This window comes from Gekko japonicus, unplaced genomic scaffold (assembly GCF_001447785.1).
Source record: "Gekko japonicus isolate JY-2015 unplaced genomic scaffold, Gekko_japonicus_V1.1 scaffold1688, whole genome shotgun sequence".
Classification (NCBI taxonomy): domain Eukaryota; kingdom Metazoa; phylum Chordata; class Lepidosauria; order Squamata; family Gekkonidae; genus Gekko; species Gekko japonicus.
The window spans coordinates 144699-162805 of NW_015172057.1; the positions used below are offsets into that span (position 1 = coordinate 144699).

General features: G+C 40.2%; 1 protein-coding gene across 1 annotated transcript in view; it reads left to right on the forward strand.

Annotated features, from left to right (window-relative positions):
- MMS22L (MMS22 like, DNA repair protein) overlaps positions 1–18107 on the forward strand; it is a 138959-nt gene that overhangs the window by 93187 nt on the left and 27665 nt on the right. The gene's annotated exons all lie outside the window — the stretch shown is intronic.

Here is an 18107-nt window from a genome sequence, read left to right on the forward strand (position 1 = left end):
TCTGCTACCTGTTTGATTTTAAGCGCCAGCAACCTGGTTCCTTCTCGGGACAAGTGGAGACCGTCCCTTTTATACAGTTCCCTCTTGTTCCAAAAAGCATCCCAGTGCCTAACAAAGTTGAACCCTTCCCCCCTACACCATCGTCTCATCCACGCATTGAGACTCCTGATCTGTGCCTGTCTCTCTGGCCCTGTGCGTGGAACAGGTAGCACTTCTGAGAAGGCTACCTTGGAGGTCCTGGCCTTGAGTTTCCTGCCTAGCAGCCTAAATTTTTCCTCCAGGACCTCACGACTGCATTTCCCCGTATCGTTGGTGCCAACTTGTACCACGACCACTGGCTTCTCCCCAGCACTGTCTACCAGCCTATCTAGAACATGCGCACCAGGCAGGCAAGTCACCATATGGTCAGTACACGGGTTCGCCCCCCAGCTGTCTACTTGCCTAATGATCAAATCACCAACTACCAAGAGCCCCCCTCCCTCCCTGCCAAGGGATGGTTCCTTTATGCGAAAGGATACCCGTTCACCAGCTGAAGAAGAGGTCCCTTCCGAGGGCACATTCCCCTTATCCGCAGCATGGTGCCCTGTTTCCCCTTGACTCTCATGCTCCCTGACAGCGATGGGGCTGCCGTATTCAGAGTGGGACATATCTAACAAGTCCCTGAGAATCTTCTCCGTGCGCCTAACTGACTGTCTCTGCTTCTTCAGGTCTGCCACCTTGGCCTCAAGGGAGCAAACTCGTTCCCTGAGAATCAGGAGCTCCTTTCACCAGGCACACACCCAGGACTTCTGTCCAGTGGGCAGACAGTCATACATGTGACACTCTGTGCAAAACACTGGATAGCCCCCAACCCCCTGCTGGCATTCTGGCTTCATAATTGCTTTTAAAATAATAATTATTATACAATCCCCATTTTAGAACCCTTTGTATTTATATGGTTCTCCTTGTAGAAGTCTACTTACCTTACTGGGAACCCAAGGAAACTAGGGCCCTTGCTTTCTGGCTCTTCCTGGGCTTCTTACAGAGCCCCTAGGCCAAGAACTCTTTGGCTCTCACCCTCCTGAACAATCGCTGTGTCTTTTCCTCCTGAACAATCACAGTGTCATTAAAGGTCATTTACACACAATCCAATCCTCTAAAAATGTTTTGTGAAAGCCAACGAATCACATATATACCCCTTTCTTTGTATGTATACCTAGGGAACAGTTATGTGTCTGTTGGGGAAATATAAGCAGAGAGGTGGGTAATTACCTTCCCTCTGAGGGCTGTAAGAGCCTCACAAGCAAAATGCGATGGGCCATCCAGTGATGAGAAATTAAGTTTTAAAAAGCCCACTTTCCATCTTCCGCTCATGGCTTTCATCAGTAAATGAGGAGGAGGTGATTTTCCCAATCTATATAACTATTTCCCAACATGCCCCCTCCATGCAGATATCTAAATCTGCACATTGGGGGCACCTGGGGGCCAGGGAGATTTTCCTGCATATTTGAAGGCAATCCCCAGATGCGCAAAAAAATCTAAAAAGTTGAAAAAAGTATACGGGGGATATTTAAATCCCTCAAAAAGTAAAAGAGCTCTGAGAACAGCTTTGCCGCCACCGCTGCCAGGAAGAGGGAGGGAGTGGAAGAAGGCTTGGCCAGCCGGCGGCCATAAACTGTCTCCGAGTTCAGCCTCACCTGAAGTGCTGGGGGAGGGAAGGAGAAGGCTTGGAGGGGCGTGGGCCTCGCCATGGGTGCCAGGGATGGGGGGTCAAGGGAGAAGGTTCACCTGCGGTTGCTTCCTTCTCCTCCCGTGGAGCTTCTCCTCCCCCCCCCGCGAGTATCGGGTCCCCCTTCTTGCTTCTCCTAATTTCTACAGTCTCCCATCTTGTACATCTTGCTCGTCTGAGGTTCTCTTAATCAGAGAGGAGGTTGGGGACAAACGTGTTAGAGTCAGTGAAGAAAGGTCTCTGCCAAAATCTACTGCTAGATACAACCCAATACTTGCCAAAATGCTCATAATTTAAAAAATCATTAGCAGAAAAACTCAAACTGAAGATTCTTTTCCCCATACTAAAGGAAGGCAAGGATTCTTATAGTAAAGAAGGCAAGGGTTCTTATACTTGGTTTTGTTATTTAAAGAACAATTACCGTTCTGAAAACCTTTGATTGTGTGCATTATGAATACAGAAAAATGTAATTGAAGGAATCCCCTTTGAGTTACATTGTCATGTCTGAGTCTGAAAAAGGGATTGGTAGGACATAAAATGGGACATAAAATAGAATCTTGTTTCATTGGTTTGTTATAAAAGGGTTTTGCTGTGCTGTGTAGTACTGGATGTCTGGAACTTTTAATGACTTCAGCCACCCAATGAAAGGTTGGGTGATTGAGGCTTTTTAATAAACAGGAGCATTTCTGAAAAGTCCTCAGTAGCTCTATCTTCATGTAAATTAGCACTGTAAATTGTGGGCTAGGGTGGGGGACGGGGAGGAAGAATTAAAATAATTCCAATAAATGGTTTAATTTATGCCTCAGCAGTTAAGCATGCTCCTGGTTAACAGAAATACCCTTCGGCTACACAGGATTTTGGAGGGTTGTAGGGCACTCATTTGCACATAAATAGCCATTAACTGATAAATTCCCAGAGGTCTCCTGTTGCATGCTAGTGGTTTTGACCTACTTAGCTAGCTTAAATTTGTTTTACAGAATTATTATAATTCCATCCTTGGCACTTAAACTTTGTGATTAATGCATGCCTCACAATACAATTAAAGTATAATTACACAGATTTACAGTTTGCTATCATAGTGTTATTGTTATTACAAAAGAGCTGGGTTTGGCAAATATTAGGAGAATTAGGGTTCTGATACCCATCACTTAGCAGTTATTAAGTGATTATGTTAAATGGGGGACCCCTTTACATCTGAAGAATGAGTTGGAGAGAGGTGAAACATTAACACATCAGAAGACTTCAAAGTGATTGTCTAGGAGCTGTAAAGTAATTTTTCTTACAGGCATCCATAACTGATAGGACGCTTCTATTAGTCTTAACGTGGTTGGGGGAATGTCATCTTATTATCTAGCTTTATATACTTTCGGCAGATTTAGAGTCTGATGGTTTTGCTAGGATATTTATCATAAATAGTGTTTGTTTAGAATAATATGAAATGAAAATGTGAAATGAAAACCTAGAATAGTAACTGATCCAAACACTGATCTGGAATTAGTAACTAGAAACACACATCAACCCTGAATTGATCCTAATGTGGATCTGCTCAGGCAAGCACTCCTTCCTGCTCCATACTGGATCAGCTTGAGGATCAATCTAAATTCTGCCAGCTGCATTCAATCCAAGTATGCCAGAGAGGTGGACAAAGATTAATGAGTAAGGCACGTCTGCTGTAGCCATCTACCATGGGTCAGTGCCAATTTGCAATGTCTGTAATGTGCATCTGACATGACCCCTCTGTACTGTAACACACATTGACCTGATTGGTATGCCCTGGCAACATATGGAAATTGGTATAGAAGTGATGTACCGTTGTGTTTAGAAGTGTACCAGAGGTATACTTTTAAATTTCCAATGCTGAAACAAAGAAAGGGGGAAAAGGCATTATATCTCCCCCTTGTTTTGTTTGAATAGCTACTATTGAATTGTACAGGCAGCAGTGCTGTTTTATCCTGGCTGGCATACCCCTTTAATTACCTTGAGTCTTGTTGAAATTATTAATGAGTGGGGTTGATTATTATTATTTTTTTGCTGATTATCATAATGTTAGAAATTGAGTTCACTCAATGAAACTGCCTGGCAGTAGTTTTAGGATAGATGGAACAATGTCCTTCTTTGTATAATGTACAGATAGCTGGCAATATTTGCTGATAGCTAGTTGCTTAGGGGGCTTTAAAAAGAACTAGACAAATTAATCAAACATTTATGAACAGCTTTTATACATGCTAGGTAAAAACTGTTCCATTCAAAAGCAATTTATCTCTGAACACTAGACAACCTTCAACAACACACTAAGACAGACTGTCGACAGACAGTGGGGAAGAGCTGTTATTTTCACATCCTGCTTGTTTCCTTAAAATACGTGGCTGACCACTGTTGAAAGGAGACTATGTTGAACTAGATAGACCCCTACTCTGATCCAGCTGGAACGCTCTTAAACCCCAAGTCTGTAAAATAATGAAACTGACACCATGTTTTTCTTTAGAAAGATCTATTGTTTTTCAGCTTTCAGAAATTAGCTTAAAAATTATTTTTTATTAATCCTGTTTTACTTTTAAAATATTTGCAATTGTTTCCTGTGCTCTTAAGCATCCAGAGCCTGGAGGAAAGCTGCAATTACTTGTGTGGCCATTTGTGATGGATGTTAGTGATACTGGGGTGCTGCATATGGACAATGGCACTGAGAGGACTGCTCAGTCTGAGATACAAGCATGGAGTCACATTTGGACTTGCTGTCCATTCACTCTCTCTGTCGTATCCCGGGTGTGAAGACTCTCAGTAAACTTTGGATATGATGTTTTGTTTTTTGTGGTAGGAATAGTTAGAAAATGTGGTCAAACAAAACCTTGAAAGGTGGACTACCAGTCTGGCTCCTAAATTTTGAAGCTAGTTTCTTGAGCCACAGAAAATGTGTCAAGGCCGATGTTTTGTTTTTTGTGGTAGGAATAGTTAGAAAATGTGGTCAAACAAAACCTTGAAAGGTGGACTACCAGTCTGGCTCCTAAATTTTAAAGCTAGTTTCTTGAGCCACAGAAAATGTCTCAAGGCCTTTTTTGGGCCAATTTTTCAAGGAATAAGCTCTCTTTAACATATGTTACTTTGGTGAAGGATAAGATTGATTTGGTGCTTTTGGCCAAGTCAGCCAGACAATTTGGATGCTGTTCTGTGTCAAGTAGCAACAACCAAGTATGTACTCTAAAGACATGTTTGTGATCCACATTCATAGTTCTCTATGAAACCTTCTCCTTCCACAAATTCCCATGGATAACTATTGCCACCTTTGGCTGGAGTGTACCTTGCAATGAGTTATGGAAACAGGTAGCACATTTTTCTGGTGTACCTATTCACCTAACTCACTGATAGATGCCCTGCTTGAGTTTGTGGAGGTGGTGTCTGGCCTGGTACTGGAGAAGTGGGAAGATCAACATCCTGCTGAGGCTGCCTTGATGGGTGATATTTAGGACTCTTTGGTCACCCTGAGAAGTCTCTCACTGGATCTGTTGTTTCGTACTAAGCAGGTATCTGGCGGTCTGGTATGATAAAGAGGTTAGCTATGCAGTTTGTGCCAGTAAGGCTGGTTTGTATCTTGTTTGGTGATGTAATATGCTGCTTTAACGTGCACTACTAGTATGTAGTTTTACTTGTAAGCTTCCTCATGTCCTTTGTTAAGGAGAAAAGTAGATAAACGTCCTGTGCTTAAGGGGATAGGATTAGCAGTAGAGGCCATGCTTTGCATGTAGTTTCTCAAGTTCAATCCCTGGTATATCTAGCTAAAGGGTCTCTCACAGCAGTTGTTGGAAAGATCTTTTTCTGCTTGAGATCCTGGAGAGCAGCAGCCCGTCGGAGCAGATCAGTGATCTTCAACCTATGGATCATGACCTTGTAGTGGATTGCAGAGCCCCACCTGCTGTGTCACTAGATCTTATAAAGCAGCCATTTGGGGGGGGGGAGGCCCTGCTACCAGTGTGTCTGCATAAGGTTCCACACCTCCCAGCTCTCTTTGTGTGCACTCTGAATGAAACTGTAGGACAGTAATGTCAAGTTGATCAGCAGTGTGGGTAGGAATTCCTTTTTCGTTTCCCTCCTCCCCCCCCCAGCAAAGCCCGGCTCATCCACCTGCCCTGCCCGTCGGTGGTCCAGTGCTCATGAAAAAGCTGTCCTTTTGTTTTCTCTCTCTTTCCTCTGGCCTTGCCTGCCTCAGCCATCACTGCCATTTGCCCCTCCCCCACCATTAAGGTCATAAATCTGTCTCATCTTCTTCCTCTTGCATACTTCCAATTCTGTGGGTCCCATGCTACTGGCTGGGATTGAAAGGAGGTTCGGGTTGGGAAACTGAAGACCACTCAAGACAACAGTACTAAGCTAGGTGGACCACGAGCACAGACTCACTATAATGCACCTTCATGTACTCATGACTTGAATTAGTTTTCTTTGTCATACTACGTGTGAAGCAGAAATTAACTGTTAAATTAATTATTCTAATTCCATGGATTCAGTGTTTGCATACATTGTGGGACTAGGGAGATTCTGGGTGGGGAAAGTCACAACTGTGGCTTCCTTCATGCCTGGAAAACTACTGGGAAAACAGAAAGGTTCTCTGATTTGCAACCAAGCTACATTTTGTTCCCCTTTGTCAAAACATGGCATTTATATGCCTATGTTTTCCATTATAGTTTATTGATTCTCTGCTAGTATTTTTAGTGACTGATGTTCCCTTTTGAATCTGCATTAGTCCTTACTGTCTGGGACAATGGTGACATGGTTATTGTGATATCAGAAATCTACTATATATGTAGTGAACCATTGTACATGCAAATAAATCCAGCATTTAATTTTTATCTTACATTGCAGCATCACCAGACATAGTAATGGTGAGAAATAAAACCAGATTTTCCAAACTGGTTTAGAATATCTGTCCCTATATAAAGCAGTTTCCCTGCAACAATATGAGTACTAATGAATTCAGCAATCCGTTGATTTCTCTGTCTCTGTGCAGATTATATGCAGACTTGCTTCAAGTAGATGAATTTATGAAATGTTTGCTGCATCCTGCAAGCACTGCTGCTGTAATACAGCTGCTTTCTCAGTGGTTTTCGTTGATCCTGTCGAGTGAAAGGACAGGAGGATCAGCTCAGGTCTAAATGAGATTACAGCTGGTTCCGCAGCTTATCTGGTCTAATGCCAACTAGTGTGGCTTTGCACATCCTAAGGGGTTTACAACAGAAACTGTTTATTGAGTATCATCGGTTTACTCAACACAAGCAGGCTAATCCTTCCAGCCTCAGCGTGTAGTGGGATTGTGTGTGAGCCAAACCAAAATCTGGTGCAGCCAGGGCCTCCAGAGCCCTTTGTCTCGCTTTGTATTGATTCCCCTCCCTCTTTTTCTTTGCATTAAAGCCAGTAAAAATAAAATCGATAACCAGCCTTATTTGTAAACAAGAGGTTAATCTGACCCAAAAAACTTACAGAAGCACCCATTAACCCTAGAAGGGACGGCAGCCTTTCTTTGCATTTCCAGGCTAGAGAGTTTCCCCTCCCATGCTTATTATTGTTGCTTAATTTTGAGTCATTAAATGGCTTTGTTAACAGCAAGTTCTGTTACTGTTGGAAACTATTTTGTACTGTTTGGAAATGTTTGGAAATGTTATGAATTGTACGTATTGAAGTTTGCTAAAAACCAATAAAATATTAATTCATAAAAAAACAAGAAAAACAACTTAAATATTTGATAGTGGGCTGGCTTGCAGTTCCTTCACACACACACACACAAAAAAAAGCTACTGCTGTTCATTTCAAATACTGCAAAAGTTTGTTTTAGTAAAGAAGTTTAAATTCTGACTGTGTCACATCTCAAAAAAATATTTCTAGCATTGTGGGTCATGATGCTCTGCTAATTCCCCCATCCCTGGTGGGTTCATACATCATTATTTATTGTATTTTTAACTTGACCCAAGCTTGACAGCTCAAATAAAAATGGCAGTTCAGGATTAAATATTGTTAGCATCTAGACTAGGTGGCCCTCTCCTTGTTGGTGTGTTAGGTATAGCCTATGAACCATGCCCTACATGAGTTTTCCTAGTGTGATGTTCATTGGTGCTAAGGAGTACACAGAAGGGCAAGACTTTGGGTGATGGAGATAGTCCTGCCCCCATTCTCCAATCCTAAATGAGCTGGTTGCATATATAGTGTTTGTGCACTGAACACAAGCTTATCTTCCTGAACTGGTGCTGATGAAGGATTCAGCTCCCAAAAGATGAACACTGTCCTTGAAGGGGAAAGACCCAATTCTATAAGCAGCCAAATCAATGGCAGAACTTTTCTTAGTGTATGGGGGGGGGATCACATGTTTGAATGGTTCTCCCACATTAAATTAATGTCTGCATGATTGTTTCAGTGGGAAAACAGCATCTTGCACTTTGGGGGAGGGGCACCCCTTCAGTATTTCAAAGCTAGAAAATTCTCTGCATGGCAGGGGACAATTGGGACAATCAGTCCCAATGCACAGAAGACCGAACTTGCATTTTACGGGAAAGTGATCAGCATAGGTTTTCTGTTTACATGCTGTTTTTCTGTGTTCAAAGTACAGAAGAATCCAAGCAATCCCTCACCATGTGGTGCAGTCCACTACTTGGTTCTGCTTGAATGTATAAACTGAGTGAAGCTGACAACATTTATGCCCCACTGTATCTAGGATACTTGAACTACTTTCCTTCTGCTCTGGTAGGTTGGTAATAAAGGTCAAGTAACATTTTGTCAAGATTTTGGACTGCTCAGGGGAAAAGGCTCATAACTATGTGTAGAATCCTCACAAGTATATTTGAAAGAAGTGAGAATGTAGAGTGGAATAGATTCTGCTGAAAACAGTGGTCATCCTAAACAGAAAGTGTGTCCATAGTTTAAGTATAATGGACACGATGTGTTGGGGTGTGTGTGTAATATTTATCCAGTTTCTACTTTGTCAAGCAGGGCTCTAAAGCAATAGGTTCCACCTATATTAATGATGAATGTTTAGTGTATTTGGCAGTAAAAAGCTATTGGCAATGATTGTTTAAATATCAGTCATCCGAATGGTGAGAATCAAATCACTTCTTTGTCACTGTGAGATGTTTCACCTCCATATTGCTTTCACCACACATGGGTCACTAAATTAATTACATTCACAGTTTTGCAGCTTAGCTGGTGTTGAAACTTGTTAAATCGATACCTAGTGGTGGAACTCTTCCAACATTTGCCTGTTAACTTGACCAGGCAGAGTTCATGTTGTTGACCGTAGCTTTGATCTTATATGCCATCAGTTCAGTTGTTTTAAATAGTGTGAGTCTCAATGCTGCTGATAAAGTTTTGGCAAACCTATAGCTGTCTGAATGACAGAAAATTAGCTTGGTTGTATATTGCTGGCTTTTGAGAACTGAGTAGGGGATGAGTGATGTCTAATAAAATATCACTTGGTAAGATGATGATGTGCTACATGAACAAATTTGTTATCTGTAGCACAATACATTCCCAGCTCCATTAAAACTGGGTTTTAAGCAAAAAACACTGTGGAACATCTCATGCTAAAAAAAAAAAAGGATCTTCTGTTTACAAAAATAGCTGAAACCTTGAAACATTATAGGGTGCCCAGTGCTCATAACTGGTAGGAGCTTTAGGGGATGCAGAGATGCAAATAACCATTGCATTGACACAGTGATGTCATTTCTGGTACAGACCCAGATGTGATATCATTGCCTTGGCACCATGCTCTAAGATTTCCTTAAGATGCTCTAGGACAGGGGTGACCAAACTTGCTCAACATAAGAGCCACATAGAATAAACGTTAGAAGTTTGAGAGCTGCAAGACACGAACAAATATTACAAACACATTTTTATTTTAAAATATGCAAATTTCCTTTTTATTAACATTAAATAAGACTGCCAAAAGTAATAACAAAAGGGGTAAAAACAGATATTGATAATAAATATATTTATTTGTCCAATGATATTTATTTGTTTGCTAATGATATTTATTTGTCTAAGAGAGAGAGGTGGAAAGAGAGAGAGAGAGAAACAAAGAAAGCAAATAGATGGGAGGGAGGGAGGGTGAAAGAAGAGAGGGAGGGAGGGAGAAAAAGTATGCCTCCTCTTCGCTTCCCCAGCTGCCCTGCCGGGAGCCGCACAAGATGTGTAAAAGAGCCGCATGTGGCTCCTGAGCCACAGTTTGGCCACCCCACTCTAGGATTTCTCATAGAGTTGTGGCAACACAATGTCATCAATTCCAGGTTCGTGCTGGAAGTGATATTGTGGTTTTAGTACAATGCCTATTCCCCTCTCCACCCAATTTTTCCCTGTGTAAGCTTCTAGTGCATTTGACAAATAAATTAAATCTTGGACCTATTTCTTACTGCCGTGGTACATCTGAGTCTATATACCATTTTAGACTGTAGGTAAGGACGAGGACTGGATGCACTTCTCCATAAAAAGCATTCCCATGCACATAAAAATTAAATTGTTAATGAGAAGAATTCTAGCCTAGATTTCTCCCTGATATGTAGTTTTTGGTGTGGCTGAGTCCACAGTGTAGTGTGCCTCAGAAACAAGTTTACCAGCAAACTGAGAACTAACCGTGCCTTTCCCCCTTTAACGAGGCTCTGAAGATGCTCTACTTTTCCAAGACATCCTGCAAAGAAACTAGACTCAGGTCTCTGCTCCCCAATATAGGAGCAAGCGTGTGTTGTTAATTGGGGATTCCCCACTGAGAGGAGTAGAAGCTAAGGTGTGCCGACTGGACTTGTCGTCTCGAGAGGTATGCTGTCTACGGGGTGCACGCATCCAGGATGTGATGGAAAGGGTAGGAAGAGTCATCAAGCCCACAGATTATTATCCCTTCTTGCTCATCCATGTGGGAACAAATGATACCGTCTGGCACAGCCCAGAATGTATTAAAAGAGACTATGTGGCTCTGGTTAAAAAGGTGAAGGAATTGGGAGCACAGGTTGTATTTTCGTCAGTTCTTCCTGTCGAATGCCATGACTTAGGAAGGGAAAGAAAAATACTGCAGATCAGTGATTGGCTACGTAGATGGTGTCATCAGGAAAGCTTTGGATTTTTGGACCATGGTTTACACTTTCGAGATGAAGTTCTTCTATCGGGAGATGGTTTGTACCTCACGAGGGTTGGAGAACATGTGTTTGGAAACAGCCTTGCAAACCTAATAAGGAGAGCTTTAAACTAAATCCTGTGGGGGAGCGAGACAAAAATGCAAAGCCAGTAACTGGAAATAAGAACTCTAAAGTTTTGCAGGGAATGGTACGTATAGTAGAATAACATTATCTCACATGTAAGTACAGAAACGAAAACCTCAGGGTGCATAAAGCATGTCTCTACACTTATGCACAGAGTATGGGAAACAAGCAGGAGGAACTTGAAGTCTTAATACAGGAAGGGGACTATGACCTAATAAGCATTTCTGAAACCTGATGGGATGACATAATTGGAATATTCAGATTGAGGCGTACAGAAAAATAAGGAAGGGTGGAGGAGTTGCATTATATTTAAAGGAGGTATATACTTGTGAGGAAATATGTGAATCTGAGCATGAAAGTCTGGTTGAGAATCTCTGAGTAAAAATAAAAGAGTAAGAAATAATATTGATATCATGGTGCGAGTCCGCTATAGACCACCAAGCCAGGCAGAGGATTTGGATGAGACACTCCTACAACAGATTACAAAATTCTCAAAGAGACGGGACATGGTGGTCATGGGAGATTTCAATTACCCAGTTATCTGTTGGAACGCCAACTCTGCTAAGAATGAAAGGTCCAATAAATTCCTGACTTGTCTTGCTGACAACTTCATTTTCCAGAAAGTGGAGAGGGAAACAAGGGGATCTGCTATCTTGGGCTTGATACTTACCAAGAACTGGATGATGAAAGATAAACTAGAAGAAACTATAATATCGCTAGAAATGGACAAGGCAGCCTTAATATTGAGGTGCCAAAACATACCTGAAAATTTGGGAAAAAGCCTAAGGGAAGAAGTATGTCAAAGCTTAGCAGAACAATTAGATTTGGGAACTAAAGAAGAGATTTCAATGGAGATTGACGCAATTTATAGAAGGAATTCATTCTATGCAAAAAAAATATAAAGTACCAAGAGAAGTGCATATGAAATTTTACCAAAAAAGATCTGAAGGATAATATATTAAGGGCCACAAACCAGAAAAAAGTTATCATACAAAACGCTGAGGTCAGATTCTTAAAAGAAACTCCCTGGAGAGTTAGGGAGAAAAGACAAAAATATTATGTTTTGACCGACCTCTTGAGAGCTAATGATACCTAATATAGATGGTTGATTCCAGAAGGAGTTCAATTCGAATACGGCGGAAGAAGACACAAATTAGATTCTATTTTTTAGGTAGAAAACTTTCTCAAGAGATAGAGAGAAGAATTAGGTTGGCAGAAAGAAGAGGAGGAAGAAAGAGAAGAAGAATCTGACCTGGAAGAGGACAAGACAGAACAAGAAACTCAGAAAGATAAAAAACAGAGATCCAAAAAAGATAGAAAAAGAATAGGTATACCTCTACAGGTCCATATTAGATTCCAAAATAGAAGGAAAGATAATAAAAACAAAAATGGAGCAAACTAGAAAATTGCGAATACTTTCTATTAATGTAAACGGACTTAATAGACCTCAAAAAAGACGAAGGATATACCACCAAATTGGAAAACAACAAGCAGATATAGTGTGTTTACAGGAAACACATATTTTAAAAGATGATGTAAAATATTTACTAAACAAAAAATTAGGAATTTCTTTTAGTGCCTCAGATGAGAAAAAGAAAAGAGGAGTAGTAATTTATGCAAAGGAATACTTACATCCAGAACTTCTATTTGCATCAAATGATGGAAGGATCATGGCAATAGTGATAACAAGACAAGGTATAGAATCGGTAATTGTAAATATCTATGCACCAAATCAGAATCAAGATTTTTTTTCCAGAGAACTAAGAAAAGTGTTAATATTAAAAGAAAGCAGAAATATTTGTATTATAGGTAATTACAATGCGGTATTTGATAAAGACATGGATAGGAAAAACCAGAAGAATACAAGAACAAAGGGAGCCATTCTAACTAAAGCTTTTTTACAAATTGTGGAAAGATTCAATTTATTAGATGCATGGAGAACCAGGAATATAAAGAAGAAAAATTATACTTTTTATTCAACAAGACACAATTCCTGGTTGAGAATAGATATGGCATGGGTATCTACATCATGGCTACAGGACTTAACAGAATCGGAAATTTTACCAAATACACATGCTGATCATAACCCTATAATGCTGACTTTTAATGATATACCAAAAAGAACAAGATGGACAATTAATAGCAGTACACTCAGAGATCCCACATTTATAAAGAAAATGAAAGTAGAAATTCAAGAATTTTTAAAAAGAAATATACAACCTGGAACTGCAATTCATATAGTATGGGACATGTTTAAAGCTTATATTAGAGGTTGGCTAATTAACCAAGAGGCATGGAACAAAAAACAAAAAAGACCAAAATATGAGCAACTTACTAAACAAATTAAATTAGAAGAAGACAAATTGAAACAGTACGTAAATAATGAAGAATCAAAAAGTAAAAGTAAACTATTACAACATAAAATGAACTTAATTCTGTAACAAGAAATAGCCAAACAAATCGAATATAAAAAGCTATACTATTTTGAAAATGCCAATAAACCCTCAAGATGGTTAGCATATCGACAAGAGAGAAAAACCAACAATAATAGCTTTAAAAAATGAATTGGATGAAGAAAAATATAAAGCCCAAGATTTAAAACAGATTGTTGAAAATTTTATAAGAAACACTATCAACAAAAAACTGAGGATATAGAACAAATTAGAGAATACTTAATAAAAAGAAATAAACAAAAAATTAATGAAGAGCAAAAGCAAAGATTGAATAGCCCAATTACAATATGTGAAATAGTGGAATCCATTAAAAAACAAAAGAAAAAGAAGACCCCGGGTCCGGATGGTTTACCAATAGAATTATATCAAGTATTTGAAGACCAGATAATCCTTCCATTAAAAGAAGTACTACAAAATATAGGGAAAACTGGCAAACTCCCAGATTCTTGGAATCAGGCAATAATTACTCTAATACACAAACCAAACTCCGAAGGAAATCAAATTAGAAATTATAGACCTATTTCACTGTTAAATGTTGATTATAAAATATTCACAAGCATTTTAGCTGCAAGTTTTTAAAAAATACTAGTGCAAACCATTCACCAGGACCAGGCAGGGTTCCTCCCAAAAAGATATATGAGAAGTAATATTAGGACTATCATTAATATTATAGAATACTGCGAAATACATCTGGAAAAACAGTACTGATGCTTCTGGATGTGGAAAAAGCTTTTGATAACGTATCCTGGGAATTTTTGTTACAAAAACTAGACATATGGGATTGTGGAACAAACTTTTATACGATGGTCAAAGCAATTTATAAAGAACAATATGCACAAGTAACTATAAATGGAGATATGACTCATAAAATAGAAATTCAAAAAGGAGCAAGACAGGGATGTCCGCTCTCTCCACTCTTATTTATATTTGCGTTGGAAACGCTAAATCAGCTAGTGAGAGAAAATGAACAAATACAAGGACTTAAATTGAAAGGTGAAGAGTACAAATTGTTGGCATTTGCAGATGATTTGTTGTTTATAATGGAAACCCCTCAAGTCACAATGATACACTTACTGGAACTAATAAGAGAGTATGGTCTAGTAGCTGGACTCAGTTAATCTCAAGAAAACTAAACTGTTAACCAAAAACTGTTCTCGGGCTACGATGCAAGAAATTCAAAAAATATCAACTATGTTTTTTATGCAAGAAATTCAAAAAATATCAACTATGGAGATAGTTTTTTAAAAAACTAGGTATTTGGGGATTATATTATCAAACAGAAATTGTAATCTAATAGAAGGTAATTACAATAAACTATTAAGTGACATAAAGAAGGATGTAGCCAAATGGAAAGAATTGCAACTATCTCTTATGGGGAAAATTGCCACGATAAAAATGAATATATTACCAAGATTTTTATTTCTAGCTCAAAACATTCTGGAAGATCTGGACCTGGTGCTGAAAGGTGTGGCTGGTTGGCTTAGACTGAGTCAACTGAAATTGAATCCAACGAAGACGAAGGTCCTGTGCCTGAGTCGAAGTGGCCCGATCCCACTCCCAACCTTTGATGGGGCATCACTGGTGCAGCCCCAGTGGTTAGGAGCTTGGGAGTGCTCCTGGATGCCTTCTTAATGATGGAGGCCCAGGTAGCAGCCACTGCAAAGTCAGCCTTTTATCATCTTTGGCTGATCAAACAGCTGGTTCCCTGCCTTGAATGCAGTGACCTGGCAACAGTGATCCATGCAATGGTCACCTCGAGACTGGATTACTGTAATGCTTTTTACATGGGGTTGCCCTTGTCCCAAATCTGGAAGCTGGAGCTGGTGCAGAATGCAGTGGCCAGGCTGCTGTTGGGCCTTCCTATGCGGGAGCACATCCAGCCTGTGCTAAAACCACTGCACTGGCTGCCTATAGCATACCGAATTCGGTTCAAGGTGCTGGTTCTTACCTTTAAAGCCCTATATGGTCAGGGACCTACACAGCTAAGGGACCGCCTTTCCCCACATGTTCCCCAGAGAACACTACAATCAGGGTCCCAAAACTGCTTGACCCTGTCGAGCCCCAGAGAAGCCAGGCTGGCTGCAACGAGGGCCAGGGCCTTTTCAGTGGTGGCTCTGCACTGGTGGAATGAGCTCCCAGAGGACATCAGGGCCCTGCGGGACCTTTTATAGTTCCGCAGGGCCTGCAAGACCCCTCTTCCACCAGGCCTTCAATTAAGGAGCCGCTCCCAAGCAACTGTAGTCCTGGCCGAACACTAACATCATTGATAACAGCCAAGCAACCCAGACTATGATGTCAGCCGGCTGTTGCCTGAGGATGCTGCTATGTCCGCCATCTGATACAAACTAGCACTTTATATTCTTTATATTTATATTTATGATTATACTGTTCTGAGTTTATTTAATTCTTGTTTTAATTGTTTTATATCTCTATGCAAGCTGCCCTGAGCCTGCCTTGGTGGGGAGGGTGGGATATAAAATAAATAAATAAATAAATAAAATAACCATCTTCAAGTACTTGAAAGGCTGTCATCTAGTGACTGGTGTGGAGATGTTTTCTGTTGCCCCAGAAGGTCGGACCAGAACCAACGGGTTGAAATTAAATCAGAAGAGTTTTCCGCTAAACATTAGGGAGAACTTCCTGACAGAGCAGTTCCTCAGTGGAAGTGGTGGGCTCTCTCCTCCTTTGGAGGTTTTCAAACAGAGGCTAGATGGCCCTCTGAGAGCAAAGTGGATTCTGTGAACTTAGGCAGATCATGAGAGGGAGGGCAGGAAGGGTTGCCTCAGTGCTTAGTTCTTGTGGCCCTTTTTTACATGCCCACGGAAATGCTGATTGCCACATTGGGGTCAGGAAGCAATCCTGGAAGGGTTTTTTTTTTTGTCATCTTCTGGACGTGGAACAGCGGTCACTGCAGGTGTGAAGGGGGAGGTATTTGCGAATTTCCTGCCTTGTGCAACTCTATGATTCTATGATTCTAGATAAAGTATTTATTTATATACTTCATTTATAATCTGCCTTTCTCACTGAGACTCAAAGCCAATTACAGGATATAAACAGACTACATAGACAACCAATAAACAATGCAATAAGACTAGGATTACAAAATGAGAGAACAGTATGAAAAACTGATGAGGTAAGATAACCCATCCTGTCTCTTCTGGGGTCGCACAGGTGCACCCAAGCCAGGCTCTTGTGGTGCAACAGGGTATGAAGCAAGTAGTGTTGATGGTTTCTATGATGATATTCTAATTGAAGTTGGACCCTGTAGAATTATGGTAGAAGGACACCCAGTTGTATGTACTCTTGGATATTCTTGATTTCTTCTCTTGTTTATTCTGTCCTCCTAACAACTTTGTGCAGCAGGTTATGTTGAGATACAGGGATGAGTCGAAGGCAACCGCAGTGGGAATTTGAACCTAGGCCCCAGTCCAACTAGTACACCAAACTGTCTCTGATTATAATTATTTTGATTTAAGTTGCTATTCTTAAGGTGTGGAAAGTATTTGTTTTACTATCCTGTGCAAACTTTTAGTTTCTAAACTTTAGAAACATGGGTTTTTCGTTTGGCTTTCCAGACTTGACTCCATGTTCTACTTAATAGCAACTGTTTCGTACAGGTCTATGTGAGTCCAGCCTTTTTCCTTATGCCTGACTACCAGGCGCATCCTAATAATCTGTGATTTTAAAAAGTGTCTGTGATTCAAGTATCCTTTTTTGTGTGTGTAAAATACAGATTAATAACTGAATGAAGCCTTTTATCATATTGAACTAGGTTGCGAAAGGGATTGGTAATACTACAAGCCTTGCAAAGGATGTGTTGAAAACCTGAAGTTACCCTGTTCACAATGCTGATTTTCTCTTGAGCAAAATGCTCCATACATTATTTGTTCTCAGTTCAAAGTGAACAATATTTTAGGTGGTTTTGCATCTGTGCAGCTGGCCATATTCAACGAACATGCTCATTTAAACTGAGTTTACATGCTGCCTTGATGCCTGTGCAACTGATCGCATTTCTCAGAATTTACAGCATCCAGCTGCAGTTCTGAGACACAGAGCAAAAATGCACAGGATATTTGTGATCCAGGTTCATACTTTCACTGAGTGCACTCTAGGCTTTGGTAGTCAGGCAGGCAAAATGGCAAAGGCTAGAATACTACAGACACAAGTGTGTGTGTAGCTTTCCTATCTACCTCAACAGGATCAACATGGTGTCTAATACTTTTTTTGATTTCTTTCAAATTTCTGTAATCCTAGTCCAATTACATTGTTTATGGAGGTTACATCCTACTGATTACATTGACATAACATTGCAATCTGCCTTGAGTTGTAATGAGAAAGGTGGACCATAAATAAATAAGAATAAATATATAAACCTAAAAAGTGTGGGTTGCTGTATGATCTTTATCACAAACTGTCCTCTGTGGCCTGCCACCAGAAATGCCAACAGTTTGGGGTGGGTTGGACAGGCTTAAAAATAATTTTTGAGTGTATGTCATTCACAACTTTAAAATCCCTTTCTATATCAATGCTTGTTATGGCCTAACAGCAAAATCCATGTGTTGAGATGTCTGAATGTCCTTGTTATATGCCATTGTCTTATAATTACCTTGACTCTGACTTTATACTTCTGTTTATAGAATTTAATAAAGCAAATGTAATAATGCTGCCTATGCCTTAATCTGCAATCTCAATTGAGTTGACCAGGAGATAAATAGGAGCAGGAAT